Source organism: Cebus imitator, unplaced genomic scaffold (genome assembly GCF_001604975.1).
Source record: "Cebus imitator isolate Cc_AM_T3 unplaced genomic scaffold, Cebus_imitator-1.0 Scaffold328, whole genome shotgun sequence".
In the NCBI taxonomy this organism is placed as follows: Eukaryota; Metazoa; Chordata; class Mammalia; order Primates; family Cebidae; genus Cebus; species Cebus imitator.
The window spans coordinates 262,536-268,535 of NW_016107643.1; the positions used below are offsets into that span (position 1 = coordinate 262,536).

At 43.6% G+C, this 6,000-nt stretch overlaps 1 long non-coding RNA gene across 1 annotated transcript in view; it reads left to right on the forward strand.

Moving 5' to 3' along the window:
* The window catches only part of LOC108286735, a 51,878-nt gene extending 47,104 nt beyond the window's left edge, over nt 1–4,774 (forward strand). The window contains exon 2 of the long non-coding RNA XR_005196361.1: nt 4,650–4,774. This is a non-coding gene — a long non-coding RNA (uncharacterized LOC108286735). The remainder of the gene's footprint in view (nt 1–4,649) is intronic.
* The last annotated feature ends 1,226 nt before the right edge of the window (nt 4,775–6,000 follow it).

The following is a 6,000-nucleotide window of genomic DNA, read 5'->3' on the forward strand; positions in this document are numbered from 1 at the left end:
AGACTCTCACTCCATTGCCCAGGCTGGAGTGCAGTGGCACAATCACGTCTCACTGTAACCTCTGCCTTCTGAGTTCAAGCGATTCTCCTGCTTCAACCTCACAAGTAGCTGGGATTACAGGCATCTGCTACTACACCCAGTTAATTTTTGTATTTTCAGTAGAGATGGGGTTTCACCATGTTGTCCAAGCTGGTCTCGAACTCCTGACCTCAGGTGATCCACCCGCTTCAGCCTCCCAAAGTATTGGGATTATAGGCGTGAGCCACCACACCCAGCCTCATTTTGTTCTTGTGTTATTTTCAGTAAATCCTAGTGTCCCTGGAAGAAAATGGGTGAAAGCCAACATTTCCTGGTAATCTCTAGTTAGTACATTTATTATTCTTAAGACAGATTTTTTTTAAAAAAGACAAACAAATGATCTGGCTTTTAGAAAATTCTCCAAAGTAAGCCATGCCGTTGCATCTCATTATGGACCATCAGCCTGTTCTTTTTGTTTAGAGATAGTTTCTTGCTCTGTTTCCCAGGCTGGAGTTCACTGGTGCAATTATTGGTCACTGAGCCTTGAATTCCTGGGCTTAAGCAATCCTGCCACCTCAGCCTCCCAAGTAGCTGAGACTATAGGCACACACCACCACATGGGGCACTAATTTTTTTATTTTTGTAGAGACAGGATCTCACTGTGTTGCCCCAGCTGGTCTCAAACTCCTGGGCTCAAGTGATCCTCTTGCCTTGGGCTCCCCAAGTGCTAGAATTACAGACTCGAACCACTGTACCCAACCCAGACTGTTCTTTAGGGTCCAGCAGCACATTCTCCTTTAAGCGTTAAGTCCTCTGGCCATCGTGGCCTCTCTTCTACCCTTGTGAGAGTTTGCGCCTTTCCTCCGTGACAGCCGTCTACCCTGGTTTTGGGCTGAGGTTGTACACATGCTTATTTTACTTCAAAGGCAGGTACTGTAGCTCCTTTATGCCCTACTCTGTGCAATGCCTCACTGAGTACATTCCAGGTCCAGCTACTGTTCCCTGAATTATATTGAAGTGGATGGGGTTCGCCAGACCTACTGAGTTAACTGGAGAGAGGAGGTTAGAGTCTAGTGAACACTGAGAAGTTGCCTCAAGAAACATCTCTTTTATCTGCTGAGTCTGAGGATGATATTTTAAAAAATTAAGAAAAAACATCTCTTCTATGTCCTCTTTAATTTCAGAGCCTAGAAGCTGTTTATAAAATTGATGAGAAAAAAAAATTAGGTTCATTATCTTCTGGTTGTTCTAGTTGGGTTTCACGTGTTTTTGCTGCCTTTTCATAGCTTCTGTCATCTCCAGTTATACCCCTTTCTGTTGTAGTGTTGCTGCAAAGTATATGCTTTGACCAATATAGTTTTTTGCTTTATTCTACTTGAGGTAAAAAATATTTGTGATTTGTGGCTGGGTGCAGTGGCTCACGCCTATAATGTCAGCACTTTTGGGAGGCTGAGGTGGGCAGGTCACTTGAGGTCAGGAGTTCAAGACCAGCCTGGCCAACATGGTGAAACCCGGTCTCTATTCAAAATACAAAACATTAACCAGGTGTGGTGGCAGGTGCCTGTAATTCTGGCTACCCAAGAGGCTGAGAGGGATGAATCACTTGAACCCAGAAGTGGAGGTTGCAGTGAGCTGAGATTGCCACACTGCACTCCTGCCTAGGCAACACAGCAAGACACTCTCAAAAAAAAAAAAAAAAAAAATTGTGATTTGCTTTAGAGTTCAATTAACTACAATGTGATATTAGATTTGGAATAGACATCAGAAACCATTGAGTCGAGTGTCCCGCCTAGGTCCCTTCTCTGACACCTTGATAGTTAGACATCTCACCTTTCTGTATGCCCACTATGGACAAGGAACTGACTTACTGTGGGTGTGGCACATTCTAGGGGGTGATAAACTCCAGCTTTTGGAGAACGCTCCTTTCCGTTAACTGCAGCTGGCCTTCAGTGCTACGGCCTTGCAGTCTTTGCTCTGTCTTCTGGGGCTGCACAGGATACACCGTGTCTCTTATGTAATTTTTATTTGATATTAGGAATATGCAGCTTCCCACCAGCCAATTTTGCTTTAAAATAGGATATTCACTAAAGAGCCTGTGCATTTTGCCAAGGTGGATAGGGTGGTGAGAGGGGACAAATGCCTTGTGACACATTCAGTTCAACCTAATTGTGACCATACATTGTAGTGTTTAAATAAAATAATTTAAAAGATAAGATTCTATGACTCCATTTATGTGAAACTCTAGAGAAGACAAAACTATAGTGAAATTTCTAAAGCAGATCAGTGGTGGCCATGAGTTGGGGAGAGGATTGGCTATAGAGAACAAGGGAACTCTTTAGAGTAATGGAAATACTGTATATCATCATTGTGGTGGGGGGTATACTACTACATTACTCTCTCTCTCTCTCTCTCTCTCTCTCTATATATATATATATATATATATATATATATATATATATATACACACACACACACACACACACACACATATCTATCTATCTATATATATATATATATTTTTTTTTTTTTTTTGAGAGAGAGAGTCTTGTTCTGTCACCCAGTTTGGAGTGCAGTGGCCTGATCTCAGCTCACTGCAGCCTCCACCTGTCAGGTTCAAGCAATTCTCGTTCCTCAGCCTCTCAAGTAGCTGGGACTACAGGTGTGTGCCACCATGCCTGGCTAATATGTGTGTGTGTGTGTGTGTGTGTGTGTATTTTTAGTAGAGATGGAGCTTTGCCATGTTGCCTAGGCTGGTCTCAAACGTCTGGCCTCAAGTGATTTGCCTAAAATGCTGGGATTACAGGTGTGAGCCACTGCGTCTGGCCTACTACATATTTCTTAAACTTATTGAATTCTGCACTTGAAATTGGTGAATTTTATCATTTGTAATTCATAGTGGAATAAGTAATATGATTTGTATCTCAACAGAGAGAATGAGAGAATAGGAACACCCCTTCGCTCTTTCCTGCCATAAATTGTTTTCCTATCATTTGAAATGTAGCTGGGGAGCAAAAATAGGTTCTGACTTTTTTTTTTTAATGTAGATTTTTTTGAAGTATAATACACATTCAGAAAAGTGCATAATCATTAGTTTACAACTCAATAAATTTACACAAAGTGAACATATTGGGTAACTATCAACTTGATTTATAAAAAAGAAAAAACCAGACCCCTGAAGTCCCACCTTGTGTCACCTTCCAGTTATTAATCCATCTCCCCCAGTGTAATTATAGTAGGCTCATTGCCAGTTGCACACAGTGAGTCAATCGACACTGAGACACTGGGTTGCAGCAGAGAAAGAGGTTTAATCATAGGGTCACCAAACGAGAAGATGGGAGTAAACCTCAACGTCCTCTCTTTGAGGAGTTATGATTTCTTTTTTTTTTTTTTTGAGATGGAGCCTCACTCTGTCTCCCAGGCTGGAGTGCAATGGCGTGATTTCAGCTCACCACAGCCTCTGCCTCCCAGGTTCAGGCAATTCTTGCCTCAGCCTCTCGAGTACCCAGGATACAGGCGCCAGCCACTAACCTGGGCTAATTTTTGTATTTTTAGTAGAGACAGGATTTCACCATGTTGGCCAGGATAGTCTTGAACTCCTGACCTCTTGATCCACTGGCCTCAGCCTGCCAAAGTGCTGGGATTGCAAGTGTGAGCCATTGTGCCCAGCCGAGGAGTTATAATTTTTAAGGGTTTGGGAGTGGGCCAAAGTTTGGAGACTGCCAATTGATTGAGGAGTGCAGAGTCAAGCCAGGGGGCAGGGAGATGAAGAAGCCATAGTCTCATGCTGATCCCGTTCGTCTGCAGGGGTCTTCAAACAGGTTGCTAGAATTCAGGGTCTGAAAAGCATCTTAAGTGATCCTCAAACAAAAGCCATGTGATTCTAATGCCAGGGATCTGGTCTATAGGAACGATAGGGATGCAGTGGGAAATGATTCTTAAACAGTCCAGAATTCCTGCCAGTAGGAGCAATAAAGATGCACACGGTCAGTATGTGACCTTTAGCAACAAGAAAGCGGGCCAAAGTGTAGCCTGATTAATGCCTAATTATAACTATATTTCTTTCTGTCCAGAGCCTGGCAGGCAATTCTTGTCAACCCTGTGGGGATAATCTCACAAGGGTAACCACTATTGTGACTTCAAACACCATAATTTGTTTTACCTGTTCTTGAACTTCACATGAATGGGATCATGTAGCATCTTCTTTTTTTTGTGGTTGTTTGGCTTCTTTTTTCATTATGATGTATGTGATATTCATCCATGTTGTTGTACAAGTTTGTTCATTCTCTCTCTTTTTCTCATTTTAAGATGGAGTCTTGCTCTGTTGCCCAGGCTGGGGTGCAGTGGCACAATCTCGGCTTACTGCAACCTGCACCTCTTGGGTTCAAGCAGTTCTCCTGCCTCAGCCTCCCGAGTAGCTGGGATTACAGGTGTGTGCCACCATGCCAGGCTAATTTTTATATTTTTAGTAGAGATGGGGTTTCGGCCTGTTGGCCAGGCTGGTCTCGAACTCCTGACTTCAGGTGATCTGCCCACCTTGGCCTCTTAAAGTGCTGGGATTACACGTGTGAGCTACAGTGACTGGCCTACATCTTCTTTATTATTTCTTTCTTTTTCTTTCTTTCTCTTTTCAGAAAAATGTCTTGGAGACGTAGGAGATGATGAAATAACATCTAGGATTAACATCCTAGGAGGAGCCTTGGAGAGCTGCGAATACCCTAATAATAAATTTTTTCGCAGGGCACATCCTGTGTCTTTAGCTTTGCATTGTATTTCTGATTCTAATGAGAACAAAAAATAGAGAAGGAGGAGCCAGGCATACAGCTGAGTTCAATCTCACACACCAAGAGAAGGAAACTGAGGCCCAGAGAGATAAGGCCACCCAGCCTTACTAGATCCTTTTACCAAGCTATCCAAAAACAGCAGCAGAGACTAAAAGCACACTTTACTGGAACCCAAAGAGTTTTTTTCTAAGTCAAGCTAACCCAGCCTCAATCAATAGAGCCAGTGAGAAAACGTTGACTCTCAAAATTTTGCTCTTCCTTCAGGGTCCATCTCAGATGCAGTCTCTTTCCTGAAACTTTTTGGATCTTTCCAGCCAGAGTCAATCCTTTCCTCTTATTTCTGTCCTGGATTGGGTTGCAGCATTTACCGGATTCTCTCTTGGACTATTTGTATGCATGTCTTGTCTCCTGAGATACGTGGAAAACTCCTGGGAAGACAGGCTTGGCTTGTTTCTTTTTGTTGGGGATGGTGAGAGGAAGGCTTATATAAATTAGCTGCTCAGTAAAAGTCCAAATTGAGTTGTGTTGCTTCTAAGGAGAAAGGACCTGAGAAACTCTGCGTTTCATGAAGCAATTGACAGGCATATTCATATTGAATTTACAAATGTTTTTGTTTTGCGGTAGTACACATTTGAAAATAAGATCGAGGGCACCAGTCTTTGTAGATAAAGAGACCCTGGAATGTACTTTCTTGATAGGATGCTCAAGGATGTGACGGCTGTTCTCCCTGCCACACCCAAAGTTGGTGACTAACTCCTTTCCTGCTTCTGTGTCGCTTCGTGGTTCCAGTGTAGACTCAAGAGCTGCTCTGGGCAGTCTTGGAACTCTTAAGCTAGAGTTGAGGAATGAAGAGGAACTGAAAGAGTCAGAATGCCATGGCATGGGAAGGCTAAGGTCTCCTGCCTCCTTCTTCCTTCTTGCTTCTTGCCCTGGGGTCTCAGGTCCCCACGTGACAGTAGCAGCAAGGGTGTGTACATGCATCTTTCCTCAGCTTCCCATGCTGTTGGTCCATCCTGCCCTGCCCTTACTCCTCCACCCCTCACCCTTCCTGCACACGAGGTGACTGCAGAATGGCAGGGCACAGGGTGTGGGCAAAACGTGTCCTGTCACCACTTGGGCAGGGCTCAGCCTTGGAACACAGAAGTACTTAAAGTCCCCAGGGCTGTCATACACCAAGATCCAGGAGTTATACATTCGTATG